Raw genomic sequence first — 19,200 nt, forward strand, 5'->3', positions numbered from 1 at the left:
ATATAAATAAAGAATTTTAAGTGTTCTTTGAATATTTGAATGGTACAATGTACAACATTTTTAATTGTGAGTTTAGTGGTTATTTTGAATTGTTAATCCTTTAAATTATATATATATACACAAAATTATAAATATAAATAAAGAATTTTAAGTGTTCTTTGAATATTTGAATGGTACAATGTACAACTTTGAAACCATGGTAAGTAAGACGTAGTTGGTTTACCGTTTGATAATAATAAGACAATTTGGTACAAAATTTTCAAAACTGGGTCATGAAATTAATATCCAGAGGTTGATTGTGGAACAAAGATATTAAATTTCAACATGTAAATGATATAGTTGGTCACAATTAAATAGCTTAAGTTAAATCACAATATTAATGAGTCCTAACTTATTATGGGTGGCGGAAAAAAATAAATATTAAGGGTTAATGAATATTAAATTTGTCATTATTTTTTTTAAGATAAAAATTTAATTATTTTTTTATTTAATCATTATTAATATTACTTTTTCATACCATTATAACTAATTTATAATAAAATTTTAATAAGGATATTAGCATTTTAAATTAATTATTTAATAAATATTTAAATAAAAAACTAATATATTCTAATTAATATTTTGATATATTTTAAATTGTTGATAAATATTTATTATTTTAATTTATAGTTTTTATATATGTATATTTGAGTTCACAAAATTTACTAGAAAATGGTTAAGGTGAGATTATAAGATTAATAAATTTATAAAATGACCCTAAAGGCTATTAGTTTTGTTATTAAGTTTTTAAAAATGAAAATTATTAATATTATTTTTTCATAATATCATAAGATATTTATAATAAAATTAAATTTTAAATTAATTATTTAATAAATATTAAAAAAAATTAATATATTTTATATTATTAAATTGTGGATAAATATTTGTTAATTTAACTTATAATATTATTACAAAGGTATACTTTTACATAAAATATTATAATAAAAAGTTATTATTAAATAAAAATAACAATTCACATTATTTTTTAACAATAAATGATAATTATATATTTTTTAAATTATATTATTAAATAAAAAGATTGAAATAAAATAAAATAATAAAAAAAAAGTTTTATTAAAATAAATAAAAATACTTAAAGACAAATTAATATGTCATATTTAAAAAAAAATAAAAACATATTTAAATCAAGATATTAATTTAAAAATAAAGGTGGTTGATAAATATACAAAGACTTATTTGTTATTAAAAAACAAAATTATTGGAAAAGCAATTTTAGAATGATGTAAAATTTAGATAAAAATAAAAGATCAAATAATATATACATATATTCATTCGGCGGAATATGTCATAATAATTGAACACAAGACACCTAATAAAATTGAATTTAAATTTATATATGAAAAAACGCTATCAACCCTAATAAACAAGTCTACAACTCTTTTAAACTAAAAAATTAAAATGGGAATGAAATGAGAAGTTAACAGAAGGGAGAAGGAAGAAAACAAATAGTTACAACACGTGGCGCATGATCACATGAGTTGATCACATGACGCATGTGTAGGTAGTTGACACAACAGTTTCAACACGTGGCGCATGAGTAGTTGACACACATCAGTTACATTTTTACTTAATATTATTTTTAATGGGGAAATAGGTAGAGTTTTTTTTTTTTGAAGAAACATAGATGAAAGAAAAAAATTAATGATCTTAAATGATTTTATATTGAGTAAATAATAATTATTTTTAAATTTTTTTTTGAAGGATATTATTGATATATAAAAATAAAATAAAAAATAATAATTTAAAATATGATCTTTTGGTTAATGAAATGAGTGATGTGATTATTAAAAAGTAATTTTGTTTGAATTATTTAAAAAACCTAAATAGAACAAGGCCTGAAATAAAATAAATTATATATATATATATATATTTATATATATATTGAATCAACTATTTAAATATTTAAAATTATTAAAAATATTATAATCATTAATTTGTATGGAAAATAACACAAATTCTTCTTGTATGTGACATATTTATTTTTTTTTCTAAATTTTACTAAGGGCAAATGTTTCACATATGTCTTTATATAACTTCCTTAGTGCTATTTTCAAAATGACGACGCAGCTCATTTACCGACAATGATGTTATGAACTAAGACAATGATAAAGTGTTGCTAATCCGTCTATCCATGTTTATATTTTCTTTGTTTGTGTTGTGCTAAAAAATATTTAGCAAAACAATAAAAAAATATTGAAGTTGAAGGAGAGAAAGATGTTTGATAGTCATATAGTTATCGCATTAGAAAATACTGTTAGGTATCAATTTTTACTTATTTAGTCTTCTCATATTCTTTAATAAAATGGAAAAAGATCTCCCCCAACTTCAAGAAATAATTTGGCTTTTTAAGTGCTACAAAATTAAAAATGTAGGTTAAGTATTAACAACTCTTCTTCTATGGTCAAAATTTCAACCATTTTAATTAATTTAAAATCATCAATCACTCAACATTTCAAGTTTCAACTAGGTTGCATTTATGAGATTTTGGTTATGCTTTATTTCGACTAACAAACTCGCTTCGTCTTAAAATCAAATTGCATTCATTCACACTTCTTATTCATTCTCACTAAGGGGATATACGTCATTTTGTGTCATTCTTGTCCAATCGGCAAATTCAATACATGTGGGTTTCATATGATGTTATATTTTCGTAATCTCTAATAATTAAATTTTAATTATATTTATCAGAAATTTCCTCTTTTTTAACATCAATATTTTTTATTGTTTAAAAACGATTCTGAGAGAACAATACAAACAAACAATATCTAAATTTGGAAGAGACGAATTAGCTACATTTCGTCGTCATCTTAGTTACAACATCATTGTCTAGAAATGAAGTGAAACAGATGCATCGTCGTTTGTAAATGGAGTTAAAGAAGTTATTTAAAGATGAAGCTGGGAACTTTATCGATAGTAAAACTTAGAAAAATAAAAAAATGAATATGCTATTGAAGAATATATGCTTATTTTCAATATAAATTAACGGGTTTACAATATTTTAAATAATTTTGGATATTTATGGACTAAATTTAAATAAAAATAAATATACTGTTATAACGGATGTGAGAACAATGATAATAATAATAGTAAAAGACAAAATGAAAGCGACACCCGATTTAACGTGATATCCAACAAAAGTGCTGACTAATCCACGGGCAGAGCCACTGAAAAATATTCCACTATAATCGTTAACACGGATTACAGATAATCAATAGTTCAAGAGAAAAACTAACACCTAAGCCTTTTATTTATAGGGCCAGGTCAAGATATTTTTCTTGCTCACTTCCTATGTGGGACAAACACCCAAAAAAGAATATTCTAGGCAAAGAAACCAACAAATCTCCACCTTGACTTGAATATTTTCCCAGATAGTCAGATGCACCAGATGTACTTTAAATACCAGATGTGCCAGATGTATTATACTAAATGCCCAGATAAACAAAACAGATGCATTACACCGAATGCCCAGATGTGACCTGCTCTGTCTCAGGCCTTGCCCCTTCAAGGGCAATCAACAACTTCTAACATTGAGCAAGTTTAAACAGTGTTGAAACTTGCTCTGCGGAACCGGCTTGGTAAACATATCAGATGGATTGTCTGCAGTCCCCACTTTGTTTACCTTGATCCTCTTCTCACTTCTCAAAAAATGGTACCTCACATCAATGTGTTTTGTTCTTTCATGGTGAACTTGATCCTTGGTTAAGCATATTGCACTCAAACTGTCGCAGTACACTGAAGCCTGATCGTGGTGTAGACCCAAGTCACTAACCAATCCTTTCAACCAGATTCCCTCCTTAGCAGCTTCTGTCAAAGCCATATATTCTGCCTCTGTAGTAGACAAAGTTACTGTCGAGTGTAGAGTAGCATTCCAACTCACAACAGAACCACCAAGCTTGAATACATAACCGGTCATTGATCTTCTACTGTCTACATCTCCAACATAGTCAGAATCTGAGTAACCAGATACTAAACACTGACTAACACCACCATAACTGAGACCAATATCAGATGTACCCATGAGATAGCGGAAAATCCTCTTCACTACTTGCCAGTGTTCCTTACCAGGGTCTCCCATGAACCTACTGACAACACTAACAGCATGTGCAAGATCTGGTCTAGTGCAGACCATATCATACATTAAGCTTCCCACTGCACTAGCATAAGGAACATGTGACATGTATTCCTTCTCCTGAGATGATTTGGGTGCAAATACTACAGACAAATGTGAATTTGAAGCACTAGGAGTATCAATGGGCTTAGCAGTAGCCATTCTAAACCTCGATAGAACTTTCTGAATATATCCCTTTTGTGACAAGAATAGCTTCTTATGACTTCTATCTCTGTAGATCTTCATTCCCAGAATTTTCTTAGCAGCACCTAAATCCTTCATTTCGAATTCTATACTGAGTAGTCCTTTCAACTTTTGAATGTCAGACTTCTTCTCAACAACTAGCAACATATCATATACATACAATACCAAATAGATGAAGGAACCATCTTTGAGCTTGTTGTAGTAGACACAATTGTCATACAGACTCCTTGAATAGCCAATCTTAAACATGTAGCTATCGAACCGCTTATACCATTGCCTCGAAGACTGTTTCAGTCCATATAAGGACTTCTTCAACTTGCAAACATATTCCTCTTTTCCAGGTTCCTGAAAACCATCTGGCTGAGTCATGTATATCTCTTCTTCCAACTCTCCATGTAAGAAAGCTGTCTTCACGTCTAGTTGTTCGAGTTCCAGGTCCTGATGTGCAACTATAGCAAGTAGCACCCTGATGGAAGTACGTTTAACTACTGGTGAGAATATCTCATTATAGTTCACTCCCTCTTTCTGACTGAACCCTCTAGCAACTAACCTAGCTTTATACTTGACCCCCTCAGCTGGTGACAACCCTTCCTTCTTCTTGAACAACCATTTACAAGTGACAACCTTTCTCCCTGGTGGTCTTCTAGCTAATTCCCAAGTCTGATTCTTTTGAAGTGACGCCATCTCATCTCCCATGGCAGCAAGCCATTGGACAGACTTAGTACCCGTAACAACTTCCTTGTAGGTGGATGGCTCATGAGGATCCACTTCCTCTGCAACCTGTAAAGCATAAGAAACCATGTCCTCATAGCCATACATTATAGGAGGTACACCAAAATTAGCTCTTCTAGGCGATTAAGAGCTAGATTTTGATGTTCTACAGATGATGATGGAGCAACTGAAAAATTCTGCTGCTGAAAGTGGTTGAGAAAAACTCTCCTCTGCTTCACAACTAGCCTTAGTCTTTTCCCGCTCCACCTGTTTCTCGACACCACAATTTACCGGAATGGTGAACTTCATAGTTGGGTTAAGCATGGAATTTTCATCAAAGACAACATTCCTACTCAGAATAACCCTCTTCTCAGAAGGGGACCAGATCCTATATCCTTTCACACCATTCCCATAGCCTATAAATACTCCCTTCTATGCTCTTGGCTCCAACTTCCCCTCATTGACATGATAGTAGACCGTGCAACCAAAAGTTCTCAAAATAGAGTAATCAGTAAGCTTCCCAGACCACAGTTCATAAGGAGTTTTCAGATTTATACATGTGTGAGGTTCACGATTAATCAGATAGCATGCTGTGTTAACTGCTTCAGCCCAAAACATTCTTGTTAACCCAACATTTGAGAGCATACACCTAGCTCTCTCCAGTAGTGTCTGATTCATACGTTCTGCTACACCATTCTGCTGAGGTGTATTCCTAACCGTATGATGTCTGACAATCCACTCAGTCTTGCAAAACTCATTAAACTCAGACCAACAAAATTCTAAACCATTATCAGTTTGTAACCTCTTGACCTTCTTCCCAGTTTGATTCTCCACTAATGCCTTCCACTGCTTGATGTTCTTGAAAGCATCCCTCTTATGCTTCATTATGAATATCCAGGTCATCCTTGAATAATCATCAATCAACGACAAAAAATACCTGTGAACCCCCAAAGACTCTACACGTGACGGCCCCCAACAATCAGAGTGGATGTAATCAAGTGTGCATTTTGTTCTATGAATCGTTTTGGGGAACTTGCTGCGATGTAGTTTCCCAAAAATACAATGTTTACAAAAACCAAGATTCTTTATCTTATGCCCACATAGAAGATCATCTTTAGCCAGAATTTGCATCCCCCTCTCACTCATATGCCCAAGCCTCATGTGCCACAACTTCGTCATGTCTCCTTGGTCAATCTCGGAGAAAGCAACAACAGTAGAATCAGATATCATAGTACCTTGTAGAAAATACAAAGTGCCCCGCTTCACACCTTTTAGAATCACACCTGAACCCTTGTAAACATGTAAGGCTCCACTTTCACCTTTGAAACTAAACCCCTTCTTGTCCAAAAGACTTAGAGATATTAGATTCTTCGTCATGTGTGGAACATGTCTAACTTCGTTCAGTGTACAAAATTTTCCATCATGAGTCCTAATATTGATCGAGCCCATCCCAACCACTTTGCAGGTAGAGCTATTGGCCATAGAAATATTTCCACCATCCACCTGCTCATAGGTTGAAAACCATTCCCTCCTAAGACAAATATGGTAAGATGCTCCAAAATCCAGAACCCACACATCAGTGTAATGTGTGTGACCATCAGCAACTAAGGCAATATCCTCTTCGGAGTTTGTACCATCTTCAGCAACTACAATAGTACCTGATGCTTTCTCATGTTGACTTTGTCTCTTCTTTGGACATTCATTCTTCCAATGTCCCTTTTCCTTACAGTAATTGCACACATCTGTTGGTTTCGAACCCCTACTAACTGGTTTCTTAGAAAACTTCTTTTTCCCCGGTTTACCATATCCCTGATGGTTATTTGCAACTAGCCCAACAGCATGACCATCCGAAATAGTGCCACTGCAGCTATGTCGCAATTCTCTACTGTGAAGGGCAGATCTAACTTCTTCTAAAGCCAATGAATCTTTACCATTAATGAAAGACTCCCTAAAGTTTTCATATGATATTGGTAAAGAAACTAACAGAATCAAGGCAGCATCCTCATCATCTATCTTAATATCAATATTACGCAAATTTAATAATATTGCATTTAATTGATCTAGATGGTCTCTAAGAGGTGTACCTTCCTACATACGCAGATTGAACAGATGTTGCTTCAAAAGCAACTTGTTGGTTAAGCTCTTCTTCATGTATAAAGTCTCCATCTTAGACCACAAACTAGCAGCGGTTTCCTCCTCAGCCACCTCAGTAATGATATCGTATGCAAGAGCCAAGAGCAATGTTGAGTGTGCCTTTTCTTCCAAAGACTCCATATCAACAGGTGGTGGGACAGGTGCAGGCTTCATCAAGGGAGCCCATAGGCCGTGTTGTTTCAACAATGCCCGGACTTTGATCTGCCACAGACTGAAACTATTCCTCCCAGTAAACTTGTCGGCTTTCAAACTTTTACCTTCAACCATCGTTCTTGCCTGAGCAGGTCTGAACAACCCTACTCTAATACCAATTTGTTATAACGGATGCGAGAACAATGATAATAATAATAGTAAAAGACAGAATGAAAGTGACACCCGATTTAACGTGGTATCCAACAAAAATGCTGACTAATCCACGGGCAGAGCCACTGAAAAATATTCCACTATAATCGTTAACACAGATTACAGATACTCAATAGTTCAAGAGAAAACTAACACCCAAGCCCTTTATTTATAGGGCCAGGTCAAGATATTTTTCTTGCTCACTTCCTATGTGGGACAAACACCCAAAAAAGAATATTTTAGGCAAAGAAACCAACCTATACAATTTCAAAGAAAATCATGTATAAAGAGATTTCAAACTCATTAGACCTATTATACTTTTTTTAATCAATGAATCAATTTAAATTTTATTTGTGCATTATTGTTTCTGAAACATATATATTGAACTTTAAACACAACGTTGTTAAACTCGTGAGGCAACTCGTAAAATATTCTGAGTTTTCGATTCAAGATAAGGAAATCGAGTCACGAGTGATAAAAAATCACAGTAGTGTAAAATCGTCGTTAACTTGCGAGTTGATTCGATCAACTCGCTAAAATCGTTGAAATCGAACTAAACCTAAAATTTTGATTATTTATAAAAAATAAATAAATCAAATATCGAAATTTAAACTGATTTACTTCAACTTCTTTAAAATTATTTCATATTCATGGTTTAAAATATAATAGATTTGCACACTTTTATAACTTTTTGGACGGACTTTCATGATTTTCTTAATTGAAAAAATAAAAAAATTTACTTTCTCTCTAGAACTCTCCAACAATAACATCCATCAAAGAAATTCCTTCAATGTCTACCTAACTTCAAAATATTCATTTTCTCTCTTTAAACTCATTAATTAACCTATTAATTATACATAAATTCCTCTTTTTAAACTTAATAATTATTACATTTTATAAATATAAAATATATATATATATATATATAATGATGTTTAATTTTTAATGAATACGAATTGCCGGGTCGGAGTTGTGGTTGATTTAAATATATATGTGAGAGTAAATAAATACTAGGGTCGGATTGTGGATTGACCCGCCCATAAACTTAAAACGGTTAAAAATAAAATAAAAAATGCTATAGATATATTTTGAACTTGCAACATAACAAAACAAGTACAAACCTTTAATCAATTAGGCTAATAAGACTTTATATTTTAAATTCAACACCAAATTAGATAAACGCTAGAAATTTTAACAATATAAGTTTAACTTTTTAACTAACTAATATATATATATATATATAATGATGTTTAATTTTTAAAGTATTCGGATTGCCGGATCGAGAGCTGTGGTTAATTTAGATTGTATGTGAGAGTAAATAGATACTTGAGTCGGATTGTGTGTTAACCCGCCCATAAACTTAAAATGGATAATTGGGATGTGGTTTGTCAATGGATAATATGCCGATATCAATTGAAAGTGGTTAAAAATATATGAATCAAATATTTGATTGACCAAAGTGTGAGGTACGATGTCAAATATAAAAAATTATGAATCAAATATTTGATTAACAAAAGTGAAAGTGTAAAGTCACGAGATAAGAGGTTAATTCAGAAAAAATATGCGATGAGATATGTGAAAAGATATGTTGTTTTACCGAAGTGAAATAAATATGGAATGAGAGCGTTCTATTTTTATTTTAATATATTATACATAATTTGTTAAGAATTTTAAACATTGAATACATATTATTATTATTATTATTTATTAAATTTATTTTATTTATATTTTTATCTGTGTGCATCGCACGAGAATCTGTTTAAAGTTAATAAGATACCACAATAATCCACATCATCAATATTCTTTCTTAATAAAATTTTTCTCTCTCCTAATAAAATTAATTAAAAATTTTTAAATAGTCTAGCGTTTAAAAAGTTTAAGATTAAGGTTTGATATTTTATCTTATATTTTTCTATTAATTAAAAATTTTTAAATAGTCTAGCGTTTAAAAAGTTTAAGATTAAGGTTTGATATTTTATCTTATATTTTTTCTTTCCTAATTATTTTCTCTCTCAATAATTATATATATATATATATATATATATATATATATATATATATATATATATATATATATATATATATATATATATATATATATATATATATATATATATATATATATAGAGCTGCAAATGAGCCAAGCCGAGCTCCAGCTTGCTGAAGCTCGAGCTCGAATCGATTAAGTATTTATTAGCTCGACTCGAGCTCGACCTGATTAAATATTTATTAGCTCGACTCGAGCTCGGCTTGACTCGAAAGCTTGAACAAAAATTGAATTCAAACTCAAATTCGAATCAAATTTATTTGTAAAATTAAAATATCAAACTTTCATACATATTAAACATTTAAAACATTTAAAACATGATATTTCAAAATTAAAATATGAATAATCCAAAACATGATAATTCAAAACATTAAATCACCATTACTAATCAAAATTCTAAAATATAATATTTAAAAATCAAAGAACAAAATTATATAAATTGTTTGAACATTCAATATATTAATATTTTTTTAACTAATGTTCTTCAATTATAGCACACGTACAACTACCTGCATTCAATAATATGATGTTGAGTTAAAATTTTTAATTGATTTAAAATAACTTAACAATTTTGATTTGGTGATTGATGAAATGATTTTTGATAATAAATGAATAAAACTAAGTTCAATAGTTGTTAGTCATATCAAATATATAAATATATATTTAAATATCATCATCGTTTGTGGTGTAGTGGTAAGTACACTTGTCTATCATGCGGGTGCACCAAATGCGTAATTAATAATACAAAAGCTGAAGATCTCTCTTTCTAATTGAATCACCAGATTTAACAGTGTGTTGTAAGTTGAACAAATGTTGTTTTGTTCAATAGAGAGTTAGCTAGATCAGTGAATTGTATTCGATTCAAAGTATCTAGTGTTATCCTTTCGGTTATTAGAAGAAGGGGTGACGTAAGAGGGTTTGCTCCGAACATCCATAAACAACTCGCTGTGTTCTTTACTTTTCTGCCATTCATTTTTCATTAGTTCAAAACTTCAAATCCGACGAACATTTCCGCACTTGAATATGTTTCAAGAGTTCGAAGGATTTGCGAAGAATAGAACCAGATTTTAACTTCAAACAGAGTTAAAATCGAACTGAAGTATATAAACTGTTATCAATAGTTAAACCCTAGTCTTTATTGGTAACACCGATCCTATCATATGAAATGTTTAATCTTAAAAATAATTAATACATACACCATAATTCGTTTGCATTGTACTACCACGATCTCAATAATCTTTTCATACTGTACTACCAGTACCTCATGGATAGTACATTCAACGGAAAGAGGACATGTGTTCAAAAGGAGGATTAGACCGTTGAAGCTTTTCAAGAATAAATTGTTGCCTAAAGAAAACAGACAAATTGATGGCTGAAAATATAAGACAAAAGCTGAAGATCTCTCTTTCTAATTGAATCACCAGATTTCTACAAGCTTGATTTCTTGAATCAACTTATTCTCTCTCTAGATATTTTATTCTCAAGTGTATTTTGTTAATCACTACGTGAAGTTGAAAGATAAGTTACTGGACTATTTAATAGTCATTAATAGTGTGTTGTAAGTTGAACAAATGTTGTTTTGTTCAATAGAGAGTTAGCTAGATCAGTGAATTGTATTCGATTCAAAGTATTTAGTGTTATCCTTTCAGTTATTGGAAGAAGGGGTGACGTAAGAGGGTTTGCTCCGAACATCCATAAACAACTCGCTGTGTTCTTTACTTTTCTGCCATTCATTTTTCATTAGTTCAAAACTTCAAATCCGACGAACATTTCCGCACTTGAATATGTTTCAAGAGTTCGAAGGATTTGCGAAGAATAGAAACAGATTTTAACTTCAAACAGAGTTAAAATCGAACTGAAGTATATAAACTGTTATCAATAGTTAAACCCTAGTCTTTATTGGTAACACCGATCCTATCATATGAAATGTTTAATCTTAAAAATAATTAATATAAAAATTAAATGTTAAAACAAATAACTAAAATTTAATTTACTTTAAGAGGAGGTAGATACCGGTAACAAAATTTCTTGGTATGTCTTTTCTTTCTGAAAAAGTGAAAAAATCAATTAAATAAGTGATAAAATTCAGTATTTAACATAATAATTTAATAATGAAAACTTACTTTAATCTTTTTTTTTTCATTCCATTTATATGTCGAAGCCAATCACCCCGCAAAGTAAAAAATTTACACTTTATTCGTAGATATAAGCTAATTAACAAATAATGTTTTCGGTTTATTAACTCGATATGTTTTCTATTAGATATTATTATATATATATTTGAATTATTTGGGTGCAAGTGTAACAAAATTCTAATATTATAAGAAAAATCTAACTTATAACAAAAATTTATTAATTGTTTTATATATTATAATATATATTATTAATCTTATAAATTATTTTTTTCTCAAAACATATTATATATATATATATTTATATATCTTTTTTTTCTCTCCATATTATATATAATAAATATATTAATTTTTTTTCTCTTTATATATTATATATATTATACTTTTATTATATAAAATATATTAATATTTTTTTTATCTTTCAGTATTATATATAATAAACTTTTAATATATTAATCATTTTTATCCTTAATATATTATAATAATTAATTATTATATCCATAATATTTATTTTTATTATATATAATATATTAACCTTTTTTTTATCTCTTTCAAATATTAGTATAATATACTTTTATTATAAATAATAAATTAATCATTTTTATTTCTTTTTATACTAAACTAACTGTTATATCCTTAATATTACTTTTATTATATATAATATATTAACCTTTTTTTTATCTCTTTCAATATTATATATAATATATTTTATTATATATAATTTATTAAACTTGTTTTTTTATCTCTTTCTATATATTCATCAAACCTAATAATCAAAGCATAAATTTCTCCTAATACATAAAAAAAGATATATAAGCATTTATTTCTTTTAATACATGAAAACATAATGAACAACACTTACCTTATCAATGAGTTAACCAATAGAATGTTGAGTTAACCAATAGAATAGTTTTTTTTTTCTTTCTTTGTTGCTGGATTGCCTTAAGGTAATTAAGGTAAGAAGAAATCAAAGTTAAATAAGAAGCAAAAATAATAGTTATTATAAAAGTGAAAATAAATTTTAATTACTTGTAAGGCTCTTCTGAATTATATCGATGTGAATACAGAAAATGAATAGATGAAGAGTGAAAAAATTGTGAAGACTAAAGAAGAAGAGATTAAGAGTTAAAAAAATGATGTAGAATGAATGAAGAAAAAGATGAAGAGTGAAAGAAATGGTGAAGGTGGAAGAGAAAATGAAGGAAGAATGAAAGAATTGAAGAAGAGACACGTAGATCAAATGAAGAATATTAGGTTAGATGAGAGTCAATATGTTAGGAATTAGAGTTTTATTTATAGATTGTGGGCCTTCATATGGGCCTTGAAGAGAAAGGAAGGAAAAAAAATATATTATTTGAATTTTGAGTTTTAATATACTATGAGGCTCGAAAAAGCTCGACAAGCCATTGAGCAAGCATTATATGAGCTCAAGCTCGACTCGAATATTAAACAAGCCGGCTCGAGCTCGATCAAAATCAAGCTCGAGCCAAGCTTTGACCGAGCGGCTTGTGAGTGGCTCACGAGTAGCTTGACTCATTTGCAGTCCTATATATATATATATATTCACACTAATCATATAAAATATATATCAATAATTTATATATATAATATATATGCACTTACCTTATATTTTATATTATTTTTTATCATTAATTTTATATAAATACATTTTATCTTTTATTATACATTTTTTCTCTTCATATATATATATATATAATATTTTCTTTGGTAATAAATATTAAATACAAAATATATATATACATACACAAAAAAATAAAATTATTTCAATAATCTCAAGTGATTTAGCGGTTAAAGTGTTCATATTTCATTCTTAAGATTAGGGTTCGAATCCCAAAATATGCAAATTTAGATTTTCAAAAATGTATTCTTGACTATAATATATGGTGACATCTAAAAGTGTGAGGTCAGAATTAGTGGTTGGTTTGGCGAGCATTTGAAAGTGTAAGGTCACGAGATGGAGTTCGGGTGGTGGGTGGTTTGTCGAGTGTGAGGTTGGAATTAGTTGTTGATTTGACGAGTATTTGAAAGTGTGAGGTCACGAGATGGAGGTCGGATGGTGAGTGGTTTGTTGAGTGTGAGGTCGGAATTAGTGGTTGGTTTGCTGAGCATTTGAAAGTGTGAAGTCACGTGATGGAGGTCGGGTGGTGGGTGGTTTGTCGAGTGTGATATCAGAATTAGTGATTGGTTTGACGAATATTTGAAAGAGTGAGGTCATGAAATGGAGGTCGGGTCGTGGGTGGTTTGTTAAGTGTGAGGTCATAATTAGTGGTTAGTTTGACAAATATTTGAAAGTGTGAGGCAACGAGATGAAGTTTGGGTGGTGGTTAGAGGTCTCTTATCAATTGAGATTGGTTGTTGATTTGTTGAAGTTGGAGTAAAAGAGAGGTCGACTAACATTTTGGTGAGTGATTTGTCGAGGGATAAAAAAGTATATGAACAAATGTGAGTCACAAGATTATGGTCAGTGGGTGGTTTGTCGAAGGGATAAAGAGGCATATGAAAAAGTGTGAGTCACAATATGAGGGTCAATTGGGAGGTTAGTGGTTGAGTTTGACGAGAGATAAGAAATATGTCATCAATTATGGTCGACTAAGATTTGTGGATAGTTTGCCGATGGGATAAAAAAGACACATAAAAAAGTGTGAGTCACAAGATAATGGTCAATTAAAGGGTGCCAAGTGAATAAAATATATGTTAACATTAAGTTTAAGATTAAACTTAATTTTTACCAACTAAAACCAATTTTAAATTAATTAGATTTTAATAATATTAATTTTATTTCAATTATTTATAGATAAATAATATTTTGTATATATCTTTATGCACGAGATTTATGTTAGTTAAAATTAATAATACTTAATTTATTAATTAAAATAAAATTTTATATTATATATAAGAGCCTATTTAAGGGAATGGAAGATGACTAAAAAAATCAAATATTAAATTTAAACAGATTACTTCGATAACTTTTTTATAATAATTTCATATTCATTATTTGAAAATATATACAGCCTTATTCAGTTTTGGTCCAAAATAAATCAAATATCATTTCACTCCCTCTCATTCATCAAATCACTCAATTCATTAATCAAAATACTAAAATAACTATTATTTTAAATTATTATTTTATTTATAAATATTAATACCCTTTAAGTATTTTTAAAAAAAAATATCATCACATTTTAAAAATTATCACCAATCATTATTTATTTCTCACTTTTAAGTTATTTAAAAATTCATCCCGAACAAGCCATTAGAGCATCAGCAGCCACGCGACCATTAGAGCATCAGCAGCGCACGCGACCTCTGCCATCTTATTTTGTGAAATCAATATTCCACATCAGCATAAAGCGGGCACATATTGTACTTGGCCAAAACACTCCAATGCTTCTGCCATCTTATTTAAATAATAAATTTTATTTATATTATTTTAAATAAATAACTAATTTATACTATTATAACTAATGTTTCTATATTATAGGAAAATTTGAGTTTTTAAACTCTTAAAACGTGTTAATATAATTAATAAAAAAAATATATTAATTTATTTAAAATATTAATTTATTAATTAAATATATAAATAATATTCCTGTATTATATATATTATAGGAAAATTTGAAAATTTCATCTTGAAACAAACATGTTAATATAATTAATAGAAAAATATATTAATTTATTTAAAATATATATTTATTAATTAAATATATATATATATATAAACTAATATTAAATAAATTAAAATATAAAATATTTTTATAATTTAAAATATATTATAATATTAAAAACATTAACATAAATTTGAGAATATATAACATATATTCCTATATTATAGAAAAATTTGAGAATATATAATTAATATTTCTATATTATAATAAAATATAAAATATTTTTATAATTTAAAATATATTATAATATTTTAATAATTAAATATATAATTAATATTCCTCTATTATTCTAAAATTTTAGAATATATATTTATTTAATATTATTATAATGTTACTTAAAAATATTATAATTAAATATATAACTAATAATCCTATATTATAGTATATTATATAATTATGAAAATGTCAGAAGGGCATGACCGGGCACTGCCCTCTTTTTGCTTTTATCTACAATGCAAAAAATGAAAAAAAGCAATGACGATGTACGATGCGGGCACAGGTCATGCGCTGGAGATGCTCTTCCATACTTTACAACTTTTTGGACCGACTTTCACGATGTTCTTGGTTGAAAAATAGAGAAAATTACATTCTCTTCATGCCTACATAAAACCTATCTCGCCCGGTTCTATGTAATAAAGCAAATACACCATTTTTGTTTAAATTTTAACACTAATTAAACGTCAGTGAACCTATTTCTCTTTATTTTTGTTCTCTCTCTTTCACTCAACCCAACCCCCAACCCCGACTTCATCAGTTCTCATTCTATGCAGTAGAGGAGGCGAGCACAATAGAGGAGGCGAGCACAATAGAGAAGGCGAGCACAATAGAGAACTACATGATAGTTAGGGTTCCACAAACATCGATTCAAGGAGCAATACTGGATCCTATTATGATATTTATTTGTTGAACATGAATTCAATTAATCTTTAGCTGCCTATCAATTTAGATCGGTATGCAGCCCAAGAGGCCATAAGAAGATGAATGGATTATAGCTCCATGAAGGTTGTTAGCTTGAAGATGATATAGATAAATTATAAGATTGATTTATGATGTGTGTGTGGGAGAACTGATGAAGTCGAGGATTGAGGATTGAGGATTGGGTTGAGTGAGAGAGAGAAAATAAGGAGAAATGAGTTTAGGGTTGAGTTAATTCACGTACATTTAATTAAAAATGTCAATTTTATTTATAAAGTTGGACGAAAATGACAAATTTATTATTATAATTGTAAATTTTTATCTATATATAAACTTTACAAAAAAATATCAAATTTTTTTTTTTTAAGGTAGCGTTTGTTTTATAGTATTAGTTATATATGTATTAATTGTAGGGATTATAAATTGTAAAGGGTATTAAGAGGTATAAGTTATATATGTTATTTGTATTTGGTTGAAAATATAAGAGGGTTATAAATTATATAGATTTTATAATTTTGTGTTTGGTTGGTAGTATAAAAATGTTTTACAAAATGTAAAAGACATTTTTATCCTTTATATTTATATAAATTTAATTTAATTATTCAATTAATATTTACTTAGTTTTTTTTTATTTTTCTTTATTCATGTATATTTTTTTTATTATTACTTGTAATTTGTGAACATATTTTGTGTTATGTTATAAAATGATGTTTAAAATTTGTGAACACATGATTGTGTTATTTTAAAATGATATTAACAAAGATAGTTCTTTGTTCATATTAAATATTGACATTTTGTTTCTCAACTATAATTTTTTTTACTCATTTATTCATAGAGAAATCTTAAACTCTTTAGATTTTATTCAAGAAGTTTCTTATCACCATATTAAATCATGACTATAGTAATATATAAATTTTTTTTTATCTCATTTAAGAATATATCTAATTTTTTTATTTTAAAAAAATAATATAATTTAACAAGTTTTTAGAGAGTAAATAAAAGAAAATAAAAACCTTAGCATTAATATCCAAAAAGAGGTACATGATAAATAAACTTTTAATAATCCACAGATGGATATAGATCCAGCATCTAGGGGTGAGCATTGGGTGGATTAATCCGAAATTCAATCCGAATCCTAAATACTAATTCAGATTGGATATTTTGGATTGGATTGAGATTGGATTGAATTAAATCGGATTGGATTATGATTATTCAAATTATCCAAACTATCTAAATAAAAATATATTTTTTAATTTATTTTTCTTTAAATTAAATTTCATCTCAATATAATATATATTTACTTATCATCACTTTGAGAACGATATTTATTTTTATTTTTTTTTTATTATTTTTTTTATTATTCTTTTCAGATTCAAATTTAATAATAATAAAAAAATCGAATTTAAAAAAAATAAAAATTTGTTGACTAATTTCAAGTTGATATATATAAATATTTTTTAGTTTGGATTATCCAAACCATTTTCAATCCAATCCGTATCCGATCCGTATTAATTAGTAAAATGGTTTGGATTACGGATTTGATAAACTTAGTTTGGATTTAATACGGATCGGACAAAACGAATTGGTTTTACCCATTTGCTCACCCCTACAAACATCAACCCTTTCTGAAGTTTCATCCAAGAGCGTGATAAGTTTCCCTGTTGGCTTCGACAAGAGATTAGTGTGTTTTGAAACGAAGATAGTGAAAATCGTGTTTCCTTCCAGAATTCGGGGGTCAGGAAGCCATATAAGTCTTAAGTAGACAATCAAATCTAGCCTTCACAAAATTACCGAGGGTCTTGGTAGATACACGTGAGCAAGTGAAACTATCTTCAATACCAGCAAACTACAACACCTTCTTTGGAATCCTAGCAGCAATAATACCAGCACCACGAGGAGCCGGAACTATTTTACTAGTGACCTTACATGGTACAGAGTGACCTTACATGGTATAGAGTGAGGTTTCTCAATCTTGTTACCCCAATAACCCCTTCTAACACATGAATGACAAATAATTTAGCAAGGATTATAGCACCACGAATTGCAGTGGCAACTTCTTTGTTGCACTTTACACCGAGACCGACGTGACCATTGTTGTCTCCAACGACAACGAAGGCATGCATGATCTTCATAACTTCATCCTTGAGAGAATGACCGATCAATGTATCGATTATCAGATGTTAATTGATCGGAAAAGAATGGAGATAAATCTATTTTCCCTCTTTAACCAATCGTCCAAGCTTAGTGACGGGAATCCATTTCTCTCCCTCCTCACGACGAGGTCCACGATGCTTACCTCTTCCACTGCGACCAAATCCACATCCTAAACATCATCACTCTCCACCTGAAAAGAATATAATAAAAATATAAGGGAAAACATGGAATTTTTTTTATACTGCTTTGTAACTAGTATGACTAGGTACAAGTTTGTACCTAGAATGATATATAAATTATATAATATTTTAACACTATTTATATAAAATATTTCAAACAAACATTTACTCAAATTTACTGTTAGTATTGTTATCCTATATCTACAAGTTAATCCTAACTAACAAACACAGCAAAACAAAATTATTTAACACTGTTGGAGTTAATATGAAAGAAGGCAAGATCGGTAAGTAATCCAAGCTCGTCCGGTAGATAACCGGCAATGTAACCATGGTTGAGATTGATTCTGGTGACTGTTATATGGAAGGATTGTCCGGAGGTAGTGCATTATACATCAGTGTAAGTTGTGTAACTATAGATGTTAGATCCAATCCAGTTAGCTGTGAGATTGAGAGGATCTAAGAGGATGGAGATTAAAAGCTGGAACCTGGTTTCAGAACCACCGTGCAT

This window comes from Impatiens glandulifera, chromosome 2 (genome assembly GCF_907164915.1).
Source record: "Impatiens glandulifera chromosome 2, dImpGla2.1, whole genome shotgun sequence".
NCBI classification, from domain to species: domain Eukaryota; kingdom Viridiplantae; phylum Streptophyta; class Magnoliopsida; order Ericales; family Balsaminaceae; genus Impatiens; species Impatiens glandulifera.